At 48.5% G+C, this 26865-nt stretch overlaps 1 protein-coding gene across 1 annotated transcript in view; it reads right to left on the bottom strand.

The window, feature by feature from the left end:
* The window catches only part of SMC5 (structural maintenance of chromosomes 5), a 1384551-nt gene that overhangs the window by 1100134 nt on the left and 257552 nt on the right, over positions 1-26865 (bottom strand). The window lies entirely within an intron of this gene.

Genomic DNA, 26865 nt, shown 5'->3' with positions numbered 1-26865 from the left:
GCCACCCGCATCGGCAGCACAGCAATAGGGCTTCTGACAGCGATGGAGGTAGGCTGCTCCACTGCCAGCCCACCTTGCTCGATTCCCGCTTGCCCTACCCCCGGCCCCAACCCCCTTTCGGGGAGCCGGGTGTAGAGGCGGGCCAGAGTTGGCACGGGCAGGGTGGGGTGGGCGGTCAGGTGGGACCGCTAGAGTCTTCAAACCGCAGCCCGGCCGCACAGGGCCAAGCTCCAGGTACCTGGTCGAGAGAGTAGGTCGCCGTCGAGTAAGCCCGGCTGCGCCATGGCTCACGACTCACCCAGCGTGCTGGGCCCCTGTCCGCCCTGGGGAGGCGTCCCTCAAGAACGGCTGGGCTGCCCTCGGCTCCCGGCTGCTCCCACTCAGGGGCTTCCCTGCCGACCGGGTTGCCCCCGCCCAACGCCCGGCTCGCTGGCAGGTCGGTGTGGAGGAGTGCGCCCCCGCCCGCCGTGGTGGATCAGGGGCCGGCTCGGTGACGAGAGGACTAGGGGGGGCTCAGGGCTCTCTCCTGTCTCCGGTCAGGAGAGGACGTCCCCGCGGCAGGTTAACCCAACCCCGCAGGGCAATACCTGTCCGTCTGCTGGGATGCGGACCCCCCTCGGGCAGAAGGGAATAACGCTCCCCGGGCTGTGGGACGTGCGCCTCTGGGACGCAACCGAGGTCAGCCCCGTGGCTCTCCCTCCGGCTGCTACACAGTTAATGATCCTTCACAAACCTTGTTACGACTTTTACTTCCTCTAGATAGTTAAGTTTGATTGTCTTCTCGGCGCTCGGCCAGGGCCGTTGCCCACCCCGGCGGGGCCGATCCGAGGACCTCACTAAACCATCCTATCGGTAGTAGCGACGGCGGGTGTGAACAAAGGGCAGGGTCTTAATCAACGCAAGCTTATGACCCCGCATTTACTGGGAATTCCTCGTTCATGGGGAATAATTGCAATCCCCAATCCCTATCACGAACGGGGTTCAGCGGGTTACCCGAACCTGTCGGCGAAGGGTAGACACACGCTGATCCATTCAGTGTAGCGCGCGTGCAACCCTGGACATCTAAGGGCATCACATACCTGTTATTGCTCGATCTCGTGCGTCTGAACGACACTTGTCCCTCTAAGAAGTTGAACGCCGACCGCCAGGGGTCGTATAACTAGTTAGCATGGAGGAGTCTCGTTCGTTATCGGAATTAACCAAACAAATCACTCCACCAACTAAGAACAGCCATGCACCACCACCCACAGAATGGAGAAGAACAAGTTATTTTCTTACCTGGTAACGTTCTTTCGATGGGATGTTCCTCCGACGTATTCCACATCTATGACAGGTAAGCACCACAGCTGTGCTGCTTTGGAAAATTTTCGGCGTCCTGCGTCGATGACGTCGATACGCCGCCCTCGAGGACCTCCTCCGACAGCCGATGTTACAAGTAGGACTCACGACTCCCGTAGCCTCAGTTGTAGTTTTTTCCAAGAACGTGTGGCACCAATCTTCTGCCAGTATGACTACAGAAAGCCTTGCGGAAACGTAAGCTGCAATCGCATAAGAAATTCTGTAGAGGGGCAGGCTGGGAGGGTGCAATGTGGAATACGTCAGAGGAACATCCCATCGAAAGAACGTTACCAGATAAGAAAGTAACTTGTTCTTCGAAGGGATTGTGTCCTCCGACATATTACACATCTATGACAGACTCCCAAAGCAGTACCAACGTATGGAAGTGGGAAAAGAATTTTAGAATTTTGGAATGCCCAATCAAATTGCAGAATAGAGGACCGCCTTGCCAAAGACCAAATCTTGGCCATGGATAGAATCCAGGGAGTAGTGTTTTAGAAAAGTATGGACAGAGGCCCATGTGGCTGCTTCACAAATGTTACGAATGGGAACACCCCTCTGCAGAGCAGTAGATGCAGCCACACCCCTAGTAGGATGGGCCCATAACCCTAACGGAGGGCCCTTACCCACCAGACGGGAGAATTCAGAGATTGTCAAGATAATCCATCTGGACAAGGTCTGCTTAGTAACAGCTTGCCCCAAACGCCTTCCTGCGTATCCTACAAAGAGCTGATCGTCCACTCTGACGCAGGACATGCGGGAGATGTAGAAACTTAAAGCTCTCCTAGGATCCAGCCTACCGAGCCTCTCCTCTTCCTTACCAGGATGCGGAGGAGGATAGAACGCCGGAAGAATGACCTTCTGGCTCAAATCAAAGTCCGACACAACCTTCGGAAGAAAAGAAGGATGGACCCTAAGGACAACCCTGTCCCTATGGAACACCGTGAAAGGTGGCTTGGCGGATAGTGCCTGCAACACTTACTCTGCGAGCGGAAGTAACCGCAACCAAAAATACAGTTTTAAATGTCAACAGTCTCAAAGGACAAGAATGTAAGGGCTCAAATGGAGCTCCCATTAGGAATTTCAGAACTAAGTTCAAATCCCAACCGGGCACCTGGAACGGTGACGGTGGGAACACATTAGTTAGCCCTTTCAGAAACTGAGAAATCAAAAAGGAATCTTAAAATAAGAACACTCCTCAGATGAGCGCTTAAATATGGACAGCGCCACCAGGTAACGCTTAATGGTACCCACTCGCAGGTCCTTGTGGGCTAACGAAAGCAAAAAAGACAGAACCACAGGAATGGCACATGAAAAAGGATCCACATTCTTTACCCTGCACCAGTCGCAGAACTTTCTCCAACGACAACGGTACAGGGACTTTGTTGCAGGCCTTCTGGCCGAAAGCAACACCTCCATCACGTCTTCAGGGAGGTCCCAATCCTTGTACCTCAACTTTTCAGAAACCAAGCATGAAGGTTGAGAGACTTGACAACTGGATGGAGAACCCAACCACCCTCCCGTGAGAGCAGATCGTCTTGGTAGGGAAGACGGCGTGGAGGGCGGATGGACATGTCGAGACAGTCCGGGTACCACGCTCTCCTGGCCCATGCCGGAGCAATGAGGATCATTCAGGAACCAAACCTCTGCAGCACTTGTGGAATGATGGGGACTGGAGGAAACGCGTACAGCTGTGGGAAGGACCACTCCATTACGAACACGTCCCCAAAGGCTCCTCTTGGAGGAAATTCCTGAATCTTTCGCACTTCCGGTTGACACTGGTGGCGAAAAGATCCACTTGTGGGGTCCCCCAAAGGGCGAAGATCTCCAAGAGAACCTCCCGAGCCAGCTCCCACTCGTGAGAGACAGTGCTCTGCTTGCTCAGAGCGTCCGACGCCTCGTTTTCATCTCTGGCCAGATGAACTGCCGAGATCGAAATTTCCTGCTGGATGGCCCAGAACCAGAGCTGCATTGCCTCTCTGCACAGTGGGAGAGACCCTGCCCCCCCCTTTTTGTTGAGGTAGTGCATGGCCACTGTATTGTCCATCAGAATCAGGACATTCTTCCCCCGCACAGACGGCAGAAAAGCCTTCAGAGCTAGCTTGATGGCCCTCAGCTCCAACAGATTGATATGGAGTCTGGACTCCGACAGAGACCAACGACCTCAACTCGTTGGCATGAGCTCCCCATCCTGTGAGGGATGCGTCCGTCACGATGGTTACCTCTGGCCAGGATAGCCAAAATGGAGCACCCTTCATCAGATTGCCTTTTGACGGCCCACCACAGAAGATACTGGGTGACCGAGGGTGGCACCTGAACGGGATCCGACATCCTGCCGGAGGACTGCGACCACTGCATCTTGAGAGCCCACTGCAGAGATCTCATCGGCAACCTGGCCTCTGGCCCCAGTAGAATGCAGGATGCCATGAGGCTGAGCAACCTCAAGAACTCGAACGCCAGGAGACTCTGGGCACGTTGAAACTTGTCCACCATCTGTAGAATGTGATGAGCCCTCACTAGGGAGGCGAACACTGCCCCAGGGATGTGTTGAGCACTGCTCTGATGTACTGGAGCTGCTGGGTAGGTGTCAAGTGGGACTTCTTTAAGTTGAGGGAAAAGCCCAGCCTGTGAAGGGAGTAGCAGGTGACTGAAAGATGATCCAGGACTTGCTTGGGAGAGCGCGCCCTGATCAACCAATCATCCAGGTAGGGGTAGACGTGAATCCCCCTTTCCTGAGATACGCTGCCACCACCACCATGAGCTTGGTGAAGACCCTCGGGGCAGAGGTCAATCCGAACGGCAGGACCCGAAACTGAAAATGCGAATCACCAACCGCGAACCTCAGGTACTTCCTGTGCTTGGGATGAATCGGCACATGAAAGTAAGCATCCTTGAGGTCGAGAGACACCAACCAGTCCTGAAGTTGAAGGGCCTGGAGGACTTGAGAGAGAGTAACCATCTTGAACTTTTCCTTCGTGAGGAGCTTGTTCAAACCACGCAGATGCATGATTGGTCTCAAACCCCGTCTTTTTTCGGGATCAAAAAATATGGGGAATACCATCCCTTGTTCCTCTCCGCTACACGCACCAGTTCTATGGCGCCTTTCTCCAGCAGGGATTTGATTTCCTGCGCAAGGAGCGGATCCAGACTCTTCAAACAGAGCTTCCCTGGTGGACTGTCACGAGGCCTCTGCTGGAAAGGAAGACAGTAGCCATGGGCTATGATCTCCAGAACCCACACATATGAAGTAATGGCACGCCACTCTACAAGATGCTGTGCCAGCCTTCCCCCAACCGGCGAACCATGGGACATGGCCTCATGACTGAGCTGAAGCGGATGCGGCAGTGCCTGAGGGCAAAGAGGCAACTGCCCGAGCGGCCTTAGCACCTCAAGTACCTTGTTTTCCACCTCTGGTACTCCTACGGTGACCCCTTTGACTGGCAGCTCCCCTCGATCTACCAAAGGACGAGTAGTATCAAAAGGAACCTCCCCTCCATTGATGTCCCCTAGGACGAAAAGACGGTGGTTGGCGAACTGCAGCGCTCAATGATTTCGCTGCAGCTTTGGAGGTCTGCAACCTATTAAGGCTCTAGTCAGCCTTGCTGCCAAAAAGGTGGTCACCATCAAAGGGCATGATGAGAAGCCGGGACTGTACATCAGGAGAAAACCCCGACTTCTGCAACCACTCAAACCTGCGTATCACGGTGCTTGCCGCCATGGACCGGCTGACACAGTCTGCCACGTCCAGACCCGACTGAACAGATTCACACATGGCATCCTTGCCATCCTGAACGAGGGCAAGAAAACCATCCTGTTCCTCCCCTTCGGGAATATGTTCAGCCGCCAAAGATACACAATTCCACAAGTGTAAGCGAATCTTGCTAAGGCACAAAACGGAGTTGGCTGCCTTTAAAGCCATACCCCCAGATGAAAATACTTTCTTCGCCCAACCGTCGAAGCGCTTGTCGTCCCTATCATGAGGGATTGTAGGGTACGCAGCCTGCTTCGCTGGGGCCGTAGACGCCTGCACCACCAAACTCTCCGGAGTGGGGTGCAAAGACAAGTAGCCGGGATCGCCACTGGCTGGACAGTATTTTTTCGGCAACGACTTATTCACTGCTGGGAGACTCTCCGGAAGCAGTCCAAGCTGCCGCCACCCTTCTTTGTAAGGCCATATGAAATGGCAACACCGGGTCAGTGGGTGGACCTTCATCCAAAATATGTGTCTGGGCATCCTGCAGAAAATCCACAAGTGGAGCACACCACCCCAAGTACTCCGGCACCCTCGACATGAGACGCCTGTAAAAAGACTTGGCGTGTGTACCAGGCTCAGGCCTGCCAAATTCAACTTCCGGGGAGGTGTCCAGACCACTGGTGTCATGCAAGGATTGACGCAGGTCTTCCATCTGTCTATGACCAGACAGCAGCTCGTCAGGAACCTCAGGAGGGACAAACCCTTCCACATCTGACCCTTCATCCACCTCTGAGATATAATCCAAAGGCTGGAATAAATCCCTAGATGAGGGCACAGAAAAAGGCTCAAACACTGGCCTCACTGACTTACTCAGTGCCTTCCTCGGGGTTTCCACCGGTCTCCTGGGCACCTCCGATAAAGCCTCCTCAAAAGGAGTCGAGGGCTGTGATGCTGGAAATCAATCAGAGGGACAGGGCCTCTGTATCCTTGTCCTTTACTGCTTTTTATCGTGTTCCGTCGTGTTTTCTGCGCAGGAGTTCGCGTGGGACCCCTGGTGGTGCAGCTCTCTTGGTTTGGTGAACGGACCCATGGGATACCCTTATGGCACCCATGGGTAGGGGTGCAACCCTGTGCCCCTAGTGTATGTTTTTGGGCACCTGTGGGTGGCCCACACAGCAGGGTACGGGCTGGTGGCAGCTCCGTGCTGAAATGACTGGTGCCCTGAGCATCCTCCATTTTGGGATGCCCAGGCCCTGTCATTGGAATCGGTAGATTCCTGATGGAGACAAAATGGCCCCCATGGCCTCTTGCCTTCCATCGCCTGTTACCTTGATCTTCCCGAAGTCCCGGGAAGCCCTGCCTCTGTCCCTTCGCCCTGACTGGCTGTTGGGTGGAAGTTCCATATATGGTAGTGTGGGGAAGTTCGGACCAGACTGGCTGGAGTCTTCCCAACAACCGTATGTTGTGCATACTCCTGTGGGTGGGACCTGGGTGAATGGAGTGTGTGACGAATATGCATTCTGTGTTGTGGGTGTCTAGTATCTGGTGGTTGACACAATGACTGAGACAGCCGTGCCCGAAACCGGTATGAATGAAGTGTTGAATGGCTCGGTACTTGTCCCAATACACAACTTGTTGCGAGTGTCTGGAGAGAAGTGACTGGCCTGAATGCACTGTGTGCCTGATTAGTTGCCTGCCTGCATGAATGCCCTTCGTAGTTATGGATGCTTCAGTGTGACCCAGCGGAATGAATGGGAGATCAACAGTATATCTGGGGACCTCTCACTGCTAGGAATCGTGTTCAGAGCTGAAGTCCAAACTACGAAGAGTAACTAGAGTGAAACTGACGCTTTACCTTGAAGCCCTGCTGGAAGAGAAGAATTGCTGTCGCTCTCCTTCGCAATCTGAAAGCTGCTGTGTCTACAAGGACTGACCCAGAGAGGACCTGGTAAATCGCCCTCTTCCCGAGCTACGAGGGACCCTCTGTCATGATGCCTACCCCCGAGCATCCAGACCAAGTCCAGCAACCCCGGAGGCAGGCATCAAGTTATTCCAAGCAATCCCAACAACCCCTGCTAGGGGCTATTTGGGTGCAGTCCTGGCACCTATGGTGCAAAACTTACCTGATGCAGACCATGCTGCAAACTTACCTGCTGCAGACCATGCTGCAAGAGCCCCAAGCCAAAGGAGGCTTGGAAGGGACTACTTTACCTAGGGACTATTTTTTTTTACACGGGTGGGGCTGGGGAGGAATACTTACCTGGGACTACTTTGGAGGCTATTTAAACCACGCCCGAAGAGCGGCACACGCTTCGCGTTATTCTGCATCCAGCAGCGTAACGCTCACCGTGCCTGCAAGTCTGCATCCAGTCTTCTGCCACGCCCGCCTCGAGTCTGGAGCTTCTAGGAAAAGGGGAAAAGGAGAAAATGTTAGCACAAGAGCAATACCTTTGATCCTTACCGGAGTTCCTGATCCACCGCGCCTTCGAGCTGAAAGAAAGAAGTTACTTTATGCGCGCCGCCTCACCTGCTGCAGCGCCGCGCTGAAACTCACTGGTCTTCGCAGCATCTTCACTATCCACCGCATCCTTCTGCATGTTCCCGCCGCACTCCGGCACCTAAGGGGAACACAAGAACAGCAAGGTGAGCCAAGGGAAAAAACCGAGGCAATATTAGTTACCCCCCACAGACTTACCTGATTTTACTGCCGGGGGTACTATTCCTCTTCACGGGTCGGCGCAGCCTCCACCGCATCTTCGCCGTACCCCGGCCCCTAAGGGCAACAAAAGGACAGCAAGGTGAAACAAAGGGACAAACAAGGGGAATCCTTCTCACCGCAACAGACTTACCTCATTTTACCGCCAGAGGCATCATTCCCTGAGGCTTCCTAATTTCACTCTGCACCTGAATAAGGGAGAAAGCAACAGGTTACTTACTGACATTTTATCGAACTGTGTTGCATAATACAAATCCTTACCTGAATGTTACCGGCTGCCACGAGGAACTCTTTGCTAGGGTCAAGCTGCAACCTGCAAGGAATCTGACAAGAGTGAAAGTCAGACATTTGAACTCTTACGAACTATATACTTACGGCGTCTCGCCGGAAATCTCAGTGTCAATCTTGTCCTGGAACTCACCAATTCCTTCGAACCAGTGAAGCCACTGGTTATCTACGCGCCCCTGCGCTCAATGCAGGATGGAGAGCTCATCTTTCCAAACCATCAGGTGAGACTATAAGAGGGGACATTAAAGCCCGTCAGTGGGGAGAACAGCGGGAGGTGGGGGTTAACACTCAACTCCACGGGTGGTTAATTCCCTTTCTCCATTTGCAGACGAATACTCCTAAGGGCCAAGCAAACGAAGTTAGGTGGGCCAGTCCAGTCTGTCATCTCGGGACTACGTGTCACATTGGTGGAGACCGCAGCTGTCCATTTCAGATCGCCGCCCCCGTGGGAACCAGGTGAGCGTAACACCATCGTGCACCAGCTGACCTTTACCAAGGCTCCCTGGAAGACAGACATTTGACAGGCTGCTGACCCGATACAGGGACTGCTGCAGACCTCCAAAGAGAAGCACCAGGACTGTTGTCCGCCACTGTTGACGACCGCCGTCGCTGTTAGGGAGAATTCTCATTCTATGGCTAATTTCCCTTACATATAGAGTCCCCCAGCAGCTTTGCTCGATTTGAAGGGTTTGTGTCTTTTTCCTGCTAAGAGTGAGACTCTTTTTCCCACTCTTAGGCCTTTTTGCTATGTGTGTTCTAGGCTATTTTTTGTGTTTAATGTCTATGGGATTTTCTCAACCCCGTAGGAACCATCTTTATTCACATGTGTTACACAGCACCCTCCGTGCAGTGACACAGGGGTGTCGTAGCGACCCCCAAACATAGACTCAATTCCCCTGGGACGGACTACCGTCTCCCAGGGCATGTAAAGTCCCAATTGACTTTACTAGTCAATTTTTAAGAACTAAACCAGTACAACCCATCTTACTATGGAGGTACTGGAAAAGGTTAATAGTTTGTTCCCTTATGTTCATTTTCGAGGGGCTGCCGTACAGTCCCTCTCAAGTTTCTGGCTGGTGGCAGTGGTTACTACCATAAATATTCGACCGCAAATATTTCCTTGTGGGATTTTCCCATTGTTCGAGGCTACCACTTTTTCTGACAGCCTCTAACATACCGCCGGTGCATTTTAAGATTAACTTGACTCCGGTAGGTTTTATTTGCCAGAACTTTAATATAACTTCTTTCTAGTGTCTTTCTCTATAATCCTAACCCAGGTCAGGGATCCTTTGTCCATACTTTTGGCAGGCTTCTACCGAGAAGGCCTTCTTTCGGCGCCACTGAGTTTGGGGTGGGACCATTGTGTGGGAGGGGGAGTAGGACCTCTCGACAGGGTTGCCTCAGCAACCCATGTCGCACTCTATTCTGATAGGCTGGAGGGTCTCCCACCAAGATGACCACTGCACTGTGTGAGTGGCAGCTAGGCTGTATTAATGGGGATCTTTTTGCATAAAAGCAGGGTCTGGAGGACTGGAAGAGCAAGACGTCGCCTTCCTGGACCTGCCTTGGTCGAATCGCCAGTACCCAGTACTCGGAGGCCGGATAGCCAAGCACCAGTCCACCTGGACTGCGATTCAAAGGAGCGTACCTTTTATTCGTCGGGCAGCACCGCGGCTGGTTTCATCCCTGGATAGTGCAGTAACTCAAACCTTCCTCCACGACGAGAGTCTCTCTTCCTCTGCTGGATCCCCCCGAACTGCAGGAACAACCGCCACCGCAGGAGCCACTTCTTCATTTTAAAGGTACATTGTTCCGCCAGGCCGCCCTTTCTTTGCGGTAGCACTAAAGGTGTTTTAAATCCTTTACCTACCTGTTGGGTTGGCCGCTCCTCCCTCTTAACATGGTCTTTTCGCTTTCGGCATCCACCTTTTCAAAATCGTTAACCAAAGACATGACTGCAGCTACAAGAACATTTTGCTCCTGGGCCCTTGCCCTGTACTACTGACTCTGGCTACATTTGTTAGATGAGCCTTTTTTAGACTGATTCTCAACTCGAGCTGTGTTGGTGCACCTGCTTCTGATAACTACCCTTTTCTTCCCATTTCTAAACCTTGTGAAATGCCATTTTGCTAAGTTTTCGTTAAAGTATATTCTATACTGATGCACGGTCTGCTTACACTGGTTTACCAACGTATGGGAAGTGTTGCTAGGGTGTGTAAGAAGCTATTTCTATATAACTCGTGCTTTCCCTCCTTGTGAGAAATTACTAGAGCATACCTTGTGTGTGGTTTTCACTGTGCCGTTTTGCTCAGTTTTCACTCTGGTTCACTTCGTCTACAATTTAACTAGGGAGTGTGTATTTTTTCCTTGACTTAAATTTAACTTACTTGATAACTGTGATACATGTGTTTTATTAGAAGTGTATAAAATAAAAATAGATCTACTTTTTAATACAAACCTTTGTTCATTGTTTCCTTGTTTCATAGTACAGTAGGCCTATTGTGTAAACCCTGAATACTGCTCCTCTCCCTCTTGAGATAAGTCCGACTGCTCAGCCACAGCTACCAACTAAATCTTTGTGGTACAGACCGATACCAAAGGGGATTTATTGCTCTCACCTGTAGTCTTAATCTTCTGTAGTGCTCCCTAAGGGAACAGCACAGGATTCTGCCTAACAGTTGCCGAGCCGGAGCCGCCGTGCTCCCGTTTGCCTAAGAACTTCATTGATCCAAGGACGCTCTTGTCCGCATCGTGGCCGCTGTATCGTGCTGGAGAAGGCCTGACCGTCGACGAGCATCCGCCTGTGTGTTTCCCCGCCACCCAAAAACCACAGAGAAGCCGACGACTCAACGCCCTTGCTGGGCCACAGTTCTTCAAACTCTTTGCGGTCCAGAACTATCGACACTGAGGTGCCCCGCAAGCCTCTTCCTTGCAGGACGTTTAGGCTTCCACATCAACGAGCACCGATAGGAACGACGCGGCCACTTCAACGTCGTAGCTCGACCTGTTCTCCGTCGGACGTTCGACGACACGTGACTCCTGCCTGAACGGGAGGACACTCAAGAAGGGCCGTCGATTCCCCGACAAGGAACGCTACAACGCCAGGTACTTTGGGGTTGCAGAACTACTGGAAAGTCTAGTGTGAACAATATATGGACTGGGCTTGTGATACATCTTTGTTTTACAGGTGGCCCAGGTGGGGGGGAATCTCCACACGGAACTGTGTCTAGGTATCGGGGCCAGTATTCTGCCAATTGTTCAACCATCTTGCTTTCCTTCCTCTCTCTACTGTGGGTTTCCTCTTTATTTGGATCTGTGTGTCATTCTGACCGTATGCACTTTAATGAGATCTCATAAAGTTAGTGGTACCACTTTAGAACTGTATATATTTACCATTGCTGATTTTCGGAGTACAAAGTGAGTTATGGTGATATTGTATATACCTTTGAATATTAATTATACAAAGACTGTTGTAACCGATACAGTGTGTAGACATTCCTTTGTGGGTGCTTGGGGACTACATTGTACTTAAGAACCAGCCTGCATCACCTCCTGAGAAGCTTAGCCTGGATTGCTCGACCACGCACCAATAATAGAGAATCTTGGCTAGGGTCCTCTGTGCCTCTCCTCTACCATATAGAGAGCGGAAGTACAGACACCCCCCTCCAGTCTTTACAAGGGCGTCGACCGAATCGGCGTCGAGCGAGGTGCCGACGGCTTCAACAACGGCTTCGAGGTCGGAGCCTCGAGCTTGCCCTTCGACAGCCTCGGCGCCGATGAATTCCTCAGCGGCGGAGCCTCGAGAGAGCCCCTCGACAAACATGGCGCCGATGGCGTTGATGCCTTCTTATAAGGCATCAACGGCTCCGACGGTCTCGAGGGCGCCGAGGACCGGGACCTGGAACGGGCATGGCTAGAGCAATCTACCTCGTCCGATTGGGATCTTGACGGCTCCCGATGATCGCGCCGACCACCCGAGCCCGAAGGCGTGCGAGCGGTGGCCCTAATGCGTTCCTTGCCGGCTTCCCTCAAAAGCGCAGACCGAATGGAGCCCTGCAATTCAAAAATCGCCATCATCTCCTTGCGAAATGCGTCCCATTCCGGAGATGAATGCTTGTTGGGACAAGCTAACCTCCGTCTGGCAGAGTCCTCGGGAGAGGACGGGGAAGGCGACCGGTGACGGCACTTCCGAGAGTGCCTAGAAGAGGCAGAGGAATGGCAGGAACCACTCCGGGACCGAGAACCCCCTGGACTTACGTCGACGCGGAGAGTCTCCCCTCGAATCGTCGGTCGAAACTCCAGTGGATTTCGACTTTTGGGGTTTGGAAACCCTACCTACAGTCAGCTTCTTCTTACGCTCCCGCAAGGCCTTCGACGTCAGACTGGCATTCATCACAGTCATCGGTGGCGTGGTCCTTGCCGAGGCACCAGAGGCAGATGTCGTCCGGGTCCGTAAGCGACATCTTGGAACCGAGGCCCGACACTTCTTGAAGCCCGACCACGGGGTAGAAGACGAAGACATGATACTTCACAAACAATCAAGTTCGAAGAACCGATTCAATCAGGAGAAGAACCGAGGCACGCCGAGATTCCGAAGCGAACACGTTCGTGGAAAAAACGGAACTGAGGCTATGGGTGTCGTGCGTCCTACGTATAACATTCGGTGACGTCGGCTCTCGACAGAGGCCCTCGAGGGACAGCGTATCAACATCATCGACGCAGACGCCGAAAATTATCCCAAGCAGCACAGCTGTGGTGATAACCTGTCACAGATGTGGAATACGTCGGAGGACACAATCCCTTCGAAAGAGCTATCAATCTGTCAATCCTTTCTGTGTCCGGGCCGGGCGAGGATTCCCATGTTGATTCAAATTAAGCCGCAGGCTGCACTCCTGGTGGTGCCCTACCGTCAGTTCCTTTCTTTGCAACAATACTCACCCTGGAACCCAAAGATTTTGGTTTCACGGAAGCTGCTCAGCGGGTCAAGGGAATAACGCAGCCGGATCGCTAGTCTGCATCGTTTATAATCGGAACTACGACAGTATCTGATCGTCTTCGAACCTCTGACTTTTGTTCTTGATTAATGAAAACATTCTTGGAAAATGCTTTCGCTTTGGTTCGTCTTGCACCGGTCCAAGAATTTCACCTCTAGCAGCACAATACGAATGCCCCCGGCCGTCCCTCTTAATCATGGTCCCAGTTCCGAAAACCAACAAGATAGAACCGAGTACTATTCCATTATTCCTAGCTGAAGTATTCAGGCGACCGGCCTGCTTTGAACACTAATTTTTTCAAAGTAAACGCTTCGGAACCCCAGGACACTCAGTTAAGAGCATCAAGGGGGCGCCGAAAGGCAGGGGCTGGGACAGGCGGTAGCTCGCCTCGCGGCAGACCGCCATTGTGATCCCAAGATCCAACTACAAGCTTTTTAACTGCAGCAACTTTGATATATGCTATTGGAGATGGAATTACCGCGGCTGCTGGCACCAGACTTGCCCTCCAATGGATCCTCGTTGAAGGATTTAAAGTGTACTCATTCCAATTACAGGGCCTCGAAAGAGTCCTGTATTGTTATTTTTCGTCACTACCTCTACATGTCGGGAGTGGGTAATTTGCGCGCCTGTTGCCTTCCTTGGATGTGGTAGCTGTTTCTCAGGCTCCCTCTCCGGAATCAAACCCCGATTCCCCATTACCCGTGGTCACCATGGTAGGCACAGAAAGTACCATGGAAAGTTGATAAGGCAGACATCCGAATGCATCGTCGCCGTCACGGGACATGCGATCGGTCCAAGGTTATCTAGAGTCACCAAAGCGGCCGGGTGAGCCTGGATTGGTCTTGGTCTGATAAATGCACGCATCCCGGGTGGTCAGTGGTCGTCGGCATGCATTAGCTCTAGAATTACCACAGTTATCCAAGTAACGGATAGAGCGATTAAAGGAACCATTACTGATTTGATGAGCCATTCGCAGTTTCACTGTACCGGCCGTGTGTACTTACACGTGCATGGCTTAATCTTTGAGACAAGCATATGCTACTGGCAGGATCAACCAGGTAGCCTCACCTGCTGGAGGATCCCCCTGGAAGGATGGTGAGACATGTATCCAACCTTTTGAGTTCATAAAATGGCATCTTTTGAAAAGAATTTCACAAAATTGTCTGACTCACATTTCTGACGCTTCACACCTGTTCTAAAGCCATTGTTGTTGAACACAGATTAATTTCATATATGATTATTTTGAATAAACTGTTGGTTTCTAAAAGTGTGCGCCTGGATCTTTTTCTGTTTACTACTGTTTTGTTCCCCGATCCTGGGAGGTAGGGATTCCGGCTTTCAATTTCTCTTCTACTTACCTATACACAGGCATTTATCCTGGATTCCACTTAGGTGCTTGGAGCTATAAGCCAAAGAACTGGAATTTGATCATCCACTCCTGAGGTTTACTGTATTGTAGAAGTATTGCAACTACACTCCTGTCTACTGAAAATGCTATGTTACAAGGTATATAACTGCTGGTTATTAATGTATCCATTTTCTAGGAATGTAATAAGACCGTCGAGTTCTAAACCTAATCCTAAATGTAAGAGGCCCTCCAGGCTGGAATATCAAAGCCTTAACCCCTTTTCTCCTGTTAGCTGCTGCAATTAATGTACGATTTGTTCTTGTATCTTTCACTTTACTATGTGTTGGAGGTTTATGAATACTCTATTTTCTATTTTCTGACTATTTTCTGTTTTGAAAATTGGGTCCTGATCAGGACTAGAACTATATTAATGTGTGTTTGCATTGTCTAGGGTTCCCTGCGCTTCCCACCCCTTAGCCTTGTATTGTGTCTACCAGCAAATAGTCATCAATACATGTAGTTCAGGATTGGGTTGGGTCTTAGCTGACTATTCCTGTGTACATACATTATCATCACTATGTGTCATATTTAAAAGAAGATTCTATATGTGATCTAATAAAGTGTTGTGTATTCCTTTGGGTAACTGCGGAACTAATGGTACTTCACTACCAGCTTTCCACCCTCCCTTGAATTAGGCTAGACTGCTCTGCTCTACCATTATAGAGAGGTCTGGTCTTCCCTTTCGTATGGAACCTTCTTTTGCCCTCGGTTAAATGGTTACCCATCCCTCACCAGAAGGCTGTGGATAACTCATCTAACAGCCACAGTTGCAGCCTTTTCCTTCAAGTGGACTGCGCAGGTGGAAGAGACATGCCTCCTTTTTGCAAAGAGTGGAAAGCATCAAACGATCCATTTAGAAATTGTTTAATGCCCATAATTCACAATTGATTTGTTTTCAGAAACAAGACTAAGTCGAGTGCAGAAGGTTGTGGTTTTGTGTTGGTGTGTCTTGTTCAGAAGGGGGCAAAGGATTGTAGAAAGGGGAAAGTAAAAGTAAACTTTCATTTGAATTGAAATTACTTCAAACATAACAAAAAACATTTTTTTAAAGGATGTGGTCTAAGCACTATGTCGGCTTTTTGAAATACTACACACACCTAGTTAACACAAGGCCTGTATTTAAGTCATATTTGGCTGCGATTACCGCCACTAAAAGAGTGCTGCGAATCTACCCTACGATCAAAGGGAGCCTAGCCTAGATAAGAATGTTAAAACCTGGAGAAATTTGTTCAGACCCTCCTAAAAATCAGTAACACTGTTAGTATGAAAAGGGAGGTTTGGGATTGTCTCATTCTATAGTATATTATCGGTGAGAGGCAAACCGTTATGGAGGACTATGGAAAGCATAGTTTGCAACATAAGGAATATATTGTCATAGCTTATTCTTTTTACAAGTATGCAGTCGGGGGCCGCCTTGCTTTCCACAGAGCAGACACAGGTACTCCTCAACTTAAAGATATAGTAGGCTATACTGAAATTCAGATCAGTCTCTCAGAACGTAGTCTTGAGGAACATTCAAATATCTGTACTGTAGGACCTCAGAAGCCAGGCGGTGAGTTCAAAGATTAAAGGTTCAGGTGGAAAAGCCTTCCTGCCATTTTAATCAACAGGTCCTGTTTGCAAAGCAATATCTTGTGTGGAGCCAATGGCAACTAACAGATCTATGTACCTCCATTGTCTCTGCCAGGATGGAGCTATTCGGACCATTTTCGCCACTAAACAATGGTTTGTGGAATCAGTAAAATCAGTTACAACTCATACATAACTTCCTGACATGAATGTCAAAAATGAAATGTCCAGATACTTGTGCACATGAAGTCTGGGTATTTTGATTAGTTTCTGTTGAAAACATTTATACTTGTATCCTCCCATTCTACAAAAATGTTTTTCGGCACTTAGTCGTTTAGTACCCATTTGTGTTCTTGCATTAAAATTCTGTTCTCTGCTTTTCGTTGTCTTTTCCTGAGAGTTGCACTGCTTTAATATTGATCACATTCGGATGAGCTGATGCAACAATTGCTGAGCCTCTTAATAGGATTATCTACCTTTTTAATAAGTGTTTGTTAATGCAGTAGAACAAGTTACTTAACTTTCTTTCGACTGGATGTTCCTCCTACGTATCCCTTATCTTTGATATTTCCATATCCAGCTTACTGCTTCGTAAATGTTTTTTCAGTAGAGGGAGCTGCGCGTCGACGAATGTCGAGTCGTCGTCCCTCGAAGGCCTCCGTCTCGATATCAATGTCCTCACTAGTATAAATAGTTGCGCACAGCGTCTGTTGCTCAGTTCCGTTTTGAAGAGTTAGTTACTGTGCAGGATGGAACGGCTACTACCCTTGACGGAGTGCAGACTGCAATTACAAGGGAAGTTTTACTATGGGGAAGGATGGGAGGGGCGATAAGGAATAAGTGGGAGGAACATCCAGTCGAAAGAACGTTACCAAAGCAGTAATGTGTGTAGGAGGAGGGAGCACAAATGTATTGTTTAAGTATGGACAGAATGCAATACTGCCTTCCCAAATTTGGTTTCTTGGCTATTGGAGGAATCCAAGCTATAGAACCTTGTAAAGGTGTGAGCAAATGACCATGTGGCAACTGCACAAATGTTTTACTGGAACTGCTCTTTGGAGAGCTGATGAAGATGCGATACCCCTGGTTGAATGAGCCCTCAGAGATGGTCTGGAGGGTCTATACCTGCCAATTTGTAACGTTCTATAATAGTTAGAATGATCCACCTTGAAATTGTTTGCTTGGTGATGGCTAGGCCCAGCTTGTGACCTGTGTATCCCACAAATAATTGGTCCGTTTGTCTCAACTTTGACAGTCTGCTAATATAGAAACTCAAAGCACGCTTTGGGACAAGTCTGCAGTGTTTCTTCCTTTTTCCCCGGATGAGGATGAGGGTAAAATGAAGGTAAGGCTATCTTTTGACTAATATGAAACTCCAACACAACGTTTGGGAGGAAATCAGGTTTCACTTGCAGAAAAACTTGCGAGGAGGTTTGCAGGATAAAGCCTGTAACTCGCCCGCACGGGCAGAACTTATTGCCACCAGAAAGACAGTGTTGAAGGTAAGAAATCTCAATGGGCACGAATGAAGGGGTTCGAAAGGAGTACCCATTAGAATTTTAAGACTAAATTTTGGTCCCACAGGGGAATTTGAAAAGGAGTTTGGGGTGGGGGGTTAACACTGGTCAACCCCTTCAAAAATTGAATAACAAAGGGCATTTTGAAGTATGGGGGGTTCTCAGCAGTGTGTTTGAAAATAGACAGCGCTGCTAGGTAATCCTTAATTGTGCCGATCTGGAGTCCTAAATTTACTAGGTGTAAAAGGAAAGATAACACTGTTGGTGTACTGCATGAAAAAGGGTCAACACTCTTATTGCTACACCAGCTGCAGAACTTCTTCCAACGGCAGCAGTATAGTGATTTGGTCGCTAGCGTTCTGGCCGAAAGCAATACCTCCATTATGTTGTCTGGGAGGTTCCAATCTTTGTACATCAGCCTCTCAGAAACCATGCGTGAAGGCTGAGAGTTCTGATATCCGTATGAGAACCTGACCCTCCTCTCGTGGGAGTAGATACTCTCTTTGTGGAAGACGAATCGGAGAACAGATGGACCGGGAACAACGTTCTCCTGGCCCAATCCGGGGCAATTAGGATCATGGTTTTCCTGAACCTTCTCAACCTCCTTATTACATGAGGAATGGCAGGGTCTGGAGGAAATGCGCAAAGAAGTGGATATTCCCAGTCCACAACAAACGCATTCGCTAGAGCTCCTCTCATCACGTTTGACATTTTTGCCCATGAGGGAATATGGAGCCTTCTGTAACATAGAATCTTGTCCTCTAGTAGTAGCCACAGACCTTACCAGCATTCAAGGGGTTGCACAACTGCAGCCTCACAAGGGGGTTATGAAAATGTAAAATGTGGTCAATCCAAAAAGAGAGGTCACTTGCCTTGCTGTTGGAAATGGCAAATTAAGAAGAACAAGTTACTTACCAACTGTAACGTTCTTTCGACTGAATGTTCCTCCCACGTATTCCTCATCTTATAATATTTGTATGTCGCCAGCTTCGGAAAAAAAAATTCTCGGCAGAGGGCGCTGTGCACTAAGTCGTGGCGTCGATGTCCCTCGACAGGGTTCGTACCGTGTAGATGTCACCATCAGTATAAGTAGCTTGTGCCGCGCCCGTTGGCTTCAGTACTGTTTTTTCGAGGAAATATTCCAGGAACACCCAGGCGTGCCTCCTGACTGAAAAACTCTTCGTGAGAGAGAAGTGTAAATAACGCAAACTGTACTGCGGGGTAGGATGGGAGCAGCAATGAGGAATACGTGTGAGGAACCTCCAGTCGAAGGAACGTTACAGTTGGTAAGTAACTCGTTCTTCGAATGGATTGTGTCCTCCCACGTATTCCTCATTTTATGATAGACTCCCATAGCAGTAATGCTTGATGAAGGTATGCATTGATGCCCATGTTGCGGCTGAATAAATATCCGCTACAGGGACTCCCCTCTTCAGAGCCTTGGAAGTAGCCATACCCCTAGTGGAATGGGCTCAAAGCCCATCCAGCGGGTCCTTTCACGCCAATCTGTAGCACTCAACTATAGCCAAAATGATCCAGCGGGATATGGTCTGTTTTTTCACCGCTAATCCCAATTTATGGCCAGTATAACTCACAAAAAGTTGGTCATCCTGACGCAATTTTGACAGGCTTGATGTATAAAAACAGAGCCTTTTTTGGGTCCAGTCTATGAAACCTCTCCTCTTCTTTGCCCAAATGAGGAGAATGGAAGAGCGTTGGTAGTACGATTCTTTTGTGACAAGTGAGAGTCAAACTACTTTTGGTAAGAAAGGAGGTTTAAACTTAAGTACCACTTTGTCTTTGTGAAAAGTAGTGTACGGAGGTTTGCATGAAAGAGCCTGCAACTCACTAACCCTGTGAGCTGATGTTAAGGCCACAAGGAGGACAGTTTTTAATGTTAGAAACCTCAAGGGTCAGGAATGCAGAGGCTCAAAAGGTATACAAATTAGAAACTTAAGTGCAAGATTTAAATCCCAAATCGGGACATGAAAAGAGACTGGAGGGTACACATTAGTGAGCCCTTTCAGGAATTGAATGATTAATGGAATTTTGAAGTAGGAAACCTCTTCCGAGGAGCGCTTGAAAATGTACAGCGCAGCCAGATATCCTTTAATTGTTCCAATCTGGAGCCCCAGATTGGCTAGATGTAATAGAAAAGAAAGCACCATTGGAGTGCCACATTGAAAAGGGTCCACGTCCTTATCCCTGAACTAGTTACTGAATTTATTCCAACGACACCGGTACAGGGATTTAGTTGCTGGCCTTCTGGCCGAAAGCAAAATCTCCATTCGGAAGATGCCAATCCTTGTATCTCAACCTTCAGAAACCATGCGTGAACGCCGAGTGTCTTGACCTCTGGATGGAGAACCCGACCTTCCTCTTGCGAGAGAAGCTCCTTTCTTTGTGGAAGACGTATTGGAGGGCAGATGGACATGTCCAGAAGGTACCACGTACAATCCGGGGCAATTAGGATCATGGTTCTCCTGAACTTTCTCAACCTCCTGATTACGTGAGGAATCACGGGAACTGGCGGAAACACATACAGAAGTGGAAACTCCCAGTCCACCACAAACGCGTCTCCTAGAGCTCCTCTCGGAGGAAATTCCCTTGAGCAGTACTGTACGCACTCCGGTTGACCCTGGTCGCGAAAAGATCTATTTGAGGGGTTCCCCAAAGGGTGAAGATCTCTTGAAGGACTTCCTGAGCTAGTTCCCACTCGTGGGACACTCTGCTCTGCCTGCTCAGAGCGTCTGCCGCCGTGTTCTGCTCTCTGGCTAGGTGAACTGCCGACAGAGAGATTCCTTCTCATATTGCCCAGAACCACAACTGCATTGCCTCTGTGCACAGTGGTAGTGACCCTACTCCTCTCTTGCTGAGGTAGTACATGGCCACCATGTTGTCCATCATTATCAAGACATTCTTTCCCTGTACAGAGGGCAAGAGGCCTTCAGCGCTAGTCTGATTGCCCTCAGCTCCAACAGGTTGATGTGTAGTTTGGACTCCAATGGAGACCAATGACCGCTTATTGACAGATCGTTGGTGTGGGCGCCCCACCCCGAGTGAGGCGTCCATCACTACAGTTATCTCCGGCCATGGTTGCCGAAAAGAGATTCTCCCTTGAGAATGCTGTTGTTGCAAGCCCACCAAAGAAGGTCTTGAGGAACTGTGCTTGGAACTTGCAGAAGATCCGACATATTCCCAGAGAATTGGGACCACTGAGTCCTGAGAGCCCATTGAAGGGATCTCATCCTCAATCGGGCTTCTGGCACAAGAAAGATGCAGGATACTATGAGACCGAGCAAACCTCAGAAAATCGAAGGCCGGCAGATATTGGCCATTTTGGAACTTTGTTACCATCTGCAGAATGTGGAGAGCTCTCACCTCGGGAAGCGAGGCTTTGCCCGGGGAAGTATCCAGGACTGCTCCGATAAACTGGAGCGTTTGGAATGGTATCATGTAAGACTTCTTGTAATTGAGGGATACGGCCAGTCTGTGAAGGGAGTGACGGGAGATTGACAGATGATCCTGAGCTTGTTCGGGAAAACGTGCTCTGATCAACCAATCGTCCAGGTAGGGGTAGACGTGAATCCCCCTCTCTCCTGAGACTCGCTGCCACAATCGCCATCAGTTTGGTGAAAACCCTCGGGCGGAGGTCAACCCAAATGGCAGAAATCAAAACTGATAGTGAGAAACGCCAACCGCAAACCTAAGGTATTTTCTGTGCTTGAGATGGATTGGCACATGAAAGTAAGCATCCTGAAGGTCCAACGATACCAACCAGTCTTGGAGTTGGAGAGCCTGAAAGATCTGAGAAACTGTTACCATCTTGAACTTGTCCTTCCTGAGGAACTTGTTCAAATTTCTTAAGTCCAAGATGGGTCTCAAACCTCCATCCTTCTTTGGGATGAGTACCAACCCTTGTTCCTCTCTGCTACAGGTACATGTTCTATTGCACCTTGCTCTAGCAGGGTTATTTCCTGCAGATGGAGCGGATCTGGAATCTTGGTAGAATTGGCTCCCGGTGGATGGTCCTGAGGTCTTTTTAGGAATGGAAGGCAGTAACCTTGAGCTACTGTCTCCAGTGCCCAAGCATCTGAAGTAATGCCCCACCATTCTTTCAGATGCTGTGAGATTCTGCCTCCCACCGGGGTGTTGTGTGATAAGGCCTCAGAGTGACTTGGAGGCGGCTGCAGGAGTGGCTGAGGGCAAAGATGCCGTTCCTGAGGCTGGTTTCGTACATCTTTCTCGTCCACCACAAAGGACATTTCTTTTACCTCTTTGAATGGCCTGTGCTCTTCCTCTACCAAAAGAGGAGTAGTACCGAAAAGAACGACCTCTCCAGGAAGATGAGCCCGAATAAGGTTTCTGAGGCTGTCAAATAGAGGCGCTAAGAGATTTAGCCACTGCTTTGGAGGTCTGCAGTTTTTCTAAGCTTTCATCAGCTTTACTGCCAAACAGCCTCAAACCATCAAAAGGCATGTTGAGTAGCCTGGCATCACACAAAGACTTCCTCAACCACGCAAATCTGTGTAACACTGCATGCAGCCATGGATCTGCTGATGCTATCAGCAGTATCTAGTCCAGATTGGAGACATTCCACCATTGCCTCCTTGCCATCTTTTATAATATTCAGGAAGCCTTCCCTTTCCTTGCCTTCTGGAATACGATCAGCCGCCCCCATGAAGCAGTCCCAACAGGGTATCGGTGAACCTGGCCAGGGTACAGGTTACATTTGCTGACTTAAGAGCCATGCTATCTGAGGTAAAGACCTTACGGGCCCAAGCATCCACTTTCTTATCCTCTCTATCCGGGGGGGATAGATGGATAGGCTGTTTGTCTTTAAAAGTTGCTGCCTGAATCACCCCACTCTCAGGCGTGGGATGCCTCAAGTAATCGGGTGTGTACAAAAGGGGGGTTGTCCTGACTGGAGAAGTCTAAGCTGGCTGCAGTTTATTCATTGCAGTATGATTTTAAAGACAATCCGCTATCTAAGGGTGTCACAATTTATATAATTACCAAAGATAGCAGTACATGAAAAGAACGGTAATAAACCACTTGTGCTCAATCATTGGTTTGTAAAGGACCAGCTTTTATTAAGTGGCTGTCCTTATTTCTTTAAACATTTTGTGAAAGAATTGTAAATATATCAGGGTGCACATATTTCACCCAAATGACACAGCAAAATACAAACAGATATCGGTGCAAGTATGAAACAAAAAGTAAAGTCAGTACATACAGGCACGTGCTGTGTTTTAACATTGATCCAAAACAAAATGATAGTACAAAGGCATCATGTATGCCACTAATACATTCTATTTTGCTGTTTTTCTAATTGTAGAATGATACTACCCAACAGGATTTATAACAAGTTTTACCCAATGCAACATGTAACTGGTGTAACCACAATAATCCTAAAAAGATGTAAAAGACCTTGGATGGGTCTATCATAGCCAGGCTAAAGGGTGATCAAAAAGTAGTTGATCGGGGTCACAACTAGAAGATCTGCATTTCTTAGGAAAATTACTATTAACTGCAGAAGCAGTCTCAGGGGCCTCCCAGTTTTTTTTTTCCACTGTCCTCTTAAGTGCCCTATGGAAGGGGAGAAATTAGTCCTTCTGGAGGCCCTGGTCCAGGAGATCAGTCATATCAACCTGATCAAATGTGGGTGAGGATCTACCCCAGCCCATGTATTCAACAACCCTATTCATCAAACTCCTGTACCCTGAATCTGCATGTTCTGCAGGGTCAGGTTTTGTAAATTCTAGCTCTGGTGACGTATTAATGCCACTAGCAGAGTGAAGGGTGTCACACAGGTCTCTCATTTTCGATTCTGGCTCGATTAACTCCTCTGCCACCGCTCTGGTACCAAACGGTACCCCAAAAGGAGAAACCTCTTCCTCTGAGGCACTCTCCTCGTCAAAGATAGAGGACATGGACTTAAAAAAGTCAGATTAAGGTAAGGGAGTAAACCTCCTTTCCTGTGTCTGAGTTTGCCTCGAGGGAATCGAAGGAGTCTTCGAAGAAGATGTTAAAACCTCCTTCGGCTTTTGTGTCAAAGCCGTCGGCACAGAGCTTCGACGACTTATGTTTCTTCGTCGGTGTCGGAGAATCACTCGATTCGTGAGGAACCTTTGACAATTTGATATTGGGTCGAGATTTTTGAGCTTCACCCTTACTACTGGTTCTGCCTACAGTAGTTTGACTCTCCGGTTCTATGTGATTTCGCCAACCTATTTTTGGTCGTGGTTCTTTTCACCGCCGGATTTTACATCGCCAGAAACTCTTTTTTTTTTTTTTTTTTTTTATTCGGGGGGCCCCCCCCCAAACTCCCCCCTTACTATTATAATAATACCCCAACCCCAACAAAACACCCCCAAAATAAAAAAAATAAAAAACGGGGTTTCTGTCGATGTAAAATCCAGCAATGAAAAGTACCACGACCAACAATAGGTCGGCGAAATGCGTGTATACCGACTCTCCTGCGTCGTCCAACGGAGTAACCAGGGTCTGGCTCTTTCGAGGTTTCTTTGAGGGGATTGAGGCCGCATTCTCAAAGACCTTCATCAACTGATTTCTAAATTCATCCCATTTCGAAGGAGAAGGCGATCTACTACGTGATCGAGACCTCTTCGAATGTTTACGCCGATCCGAATCCTTCGATTCGCCCGACTTTCTATGTTTTTTTAACAAGGCCATTTGAAGAGGCCCTGGAAGCTTCCCGCCCCACCGCTAGTTTACCTTTTCTTTCACGAAGAGCTTTCTCCGTCATCGACTGACAGGAGCCACAGTCGCCGGTCCGATGGTCCGAACCCAGGCACCAAAGACAAACGCAGTGAGGTTCAGTGATCGTCATTTTAGATCCACAGTCGACACATTTTTTGAACCCCGTCTTGGGAGTAGAAGACAACATTTTCTTCAAGAAAATTCAAAGCGCGCCGTTATCTCGAGAGCGAAAACTTGCCTTTACTTTACTACTGCCCCTGAATTTGCCATTATGTTGAATTTAGCTGTGCTCTGAAGCTGCCACTGTTCTAAATCCTGCTGTCCCTGAATTTGCCAGTGAGAAATTAGCTACGCTATGAAGCTGCTAATGGTTTGCATACTGCTGCCCCTGAATGTTGCCATTGTGTTGTATTTAGCTGCACTCTGAAGCTGCCACTGGTTTAAATCCTAAGCCACTGAATTTTGCCATTGTGCTGAATTGAGCTGCACTCTGAAGCCGCCACTATTTTAAATCCTGCTGACCCTGAATTTTGCCATTGTGTTGTATTTAGCTGTGCTTTGAAACAGTCATTGTTTTAAATCCTACCACCCCTGGATTGTGCCACTATGTTGAATTTAGCTGCTTTGGAGAGTAGCCATTGTGTTGAATTCTAGCTGCATTGGGAGAGTAGTGTGAAGGCGTCTTGAAGAAGACACAGACAACTCAATAAGAGTACAAACATTTATTAACTAAAAATGGAGGGTTGGAATTGGCCCAACTTGCCCAATGCTAAATTGGGATTTCACAATCAAAATAAAACTAATGTGATTCATTAAGCTTTATTCGGCTTTAGCCTTTAGGTTCATCATAACAGGTATGCAAGCATCAAAGTACATATTAAAATTGTATAAAACCATAAAATTACATGTATAAAAAGAAGACTAGGAGAAAAAACAAACCATCATATAAGAACTGTCAATACCCAGCTTCAAAGTAATAATATGCCAGATTAGTAGGCCTACACCTCTTCAACAGAGTACAAGTACATAATGGGTCCCTCGAGGACAACCATGGCCCCTCGTTTGGCAATCCTTTTCGGTCAAGCCGTGTATGTACTTGGAAACAAAGTAAACTATGTTTAAATCATCAGAGGATCTACAAAACTGCATCACTAGTTGACAAAATGCTAAAAAGCCGGAAACAAGGGCTTCAAGTAGGTGACCCTGGGCTCTTTGAGATCCTCACATATTAAAGTGGAGGAGGGATTCCACGTTAGCACCACAAAGCAGGCAGTCAGTACTCCGATTCCTATCCCAGTGGCTTGTGCAATTCCGCACTGGGAAACATCCTAATCGGAACCTCATACAGAGCACGGCATGTGCTGGGACGATTACATCCAAATATTCTTCAAAACCCAAAGTGAAATTCAGATTACAATAATCTGGTCGACTAGCCAAAGCAAGACACATGATTGACGCCCTGTTGCGCTTAGATCTCACGAAAGCAGCCTTCACCTTAGCATCTCCTTCCATGGTAGTTGGATTATCCAAATAGACCGACAAACCCAGCAAAGCAAGCCACTCTTACATGAGCGAACCAACTGATCTTTTGCCAACCCCCAATGTCTTTACATATTTTAATGCCTCCCGATATTCCCCCAGCTCCTGTATTCCCCACACCCAGAACCAGTATGTGGAGTATTTATATCCACGCCACTGTGCCACACTGCACCCCTTTGCCAATGGGGAAAGGAAATTGCCAAGAATGGAGGCAATAACCCCTGTGCGCACGAAGTCTGCAAAATTGTGCAGAGTTCATAACCCACCAAAAGAGCTGTACGCCCTGCCAAATACACCGGCAAGGTAGCGCACAAGCAGGAATCACTGCTGTCATCTGTCACTGGAAACAAGCCCACAGAATGGCTAAAATTCGAAAAATGACCCTAAATACAGTTTTCTAATCAAGGGCATCCTTCAAAGTGCTGTTTTGGCGCTAAATTCAGTTATGTTCCCCAGTGAATTATTGAAAGGAGAGTGTGCTGGAATCATGGAAATATCCAGGCAGTCAGAGGAATCCAGGCATCACAGCCTGACACTTGCCTAAAGAAATTGGCTGTAAAACTTAGCTTAAATGTATTTCTTTGTCCTGAAAAGTTGCAAAATCCACTATTTCAAGTATGTTGGTGAAGGGCTAATTCTTTTAAAATGGTTAAATCCTTTATACTCTGTACTTAGATTTTATATGTGAACTGAAAAGATTTTAAGGTCCAAGAGCCCAGTCTGAAGCCAATCCACATGTGAATTCTGATCTGACAGGGCCTGGCCTGGGAAAACTGACATCTCCGGTTGACACTCCCTTGAGAACAGGAAGGCTAATGGCCGTTAATGGGTCACGCATAATCCCAGCAAGCCACTCAAAGGGGCTGCATTAGACATTCATCTGCTGACTGACCAAAGAACAAAGGACATGCTGAGAATTGGCCCCTGCAAGGAGGAGCAGGATGTGGGGGAGGTTTCCCAGTGAACTTCAAAGGACTGGCCATCTGCTCACTTTGGGAAGCAAAAAAAAACAAACAAAAAACAACCTGGACTGGATTTTGAATGGAAATTACTTGTTTTTGCCTCAGAACTTTATGACA

Source organism: Ambystoma mexicanum, chromosome 6p (assembly GCF_040938575.1).
Source record: "Ambystoma mexicanum isolate Mex_15411 chromosome 6p, UKY_AmexF1_1, whole genome shotgun sequence".
Lineage (NCBI taxonomy): Eukaryota > Metazoa > Chordata > Amphibia > Caudata > Ambystomatidae > Ambystoma > Ambystoma mexicanum.
This window is presented reverse-complemented; position numbering and strand designations above follow the sequence as displayed.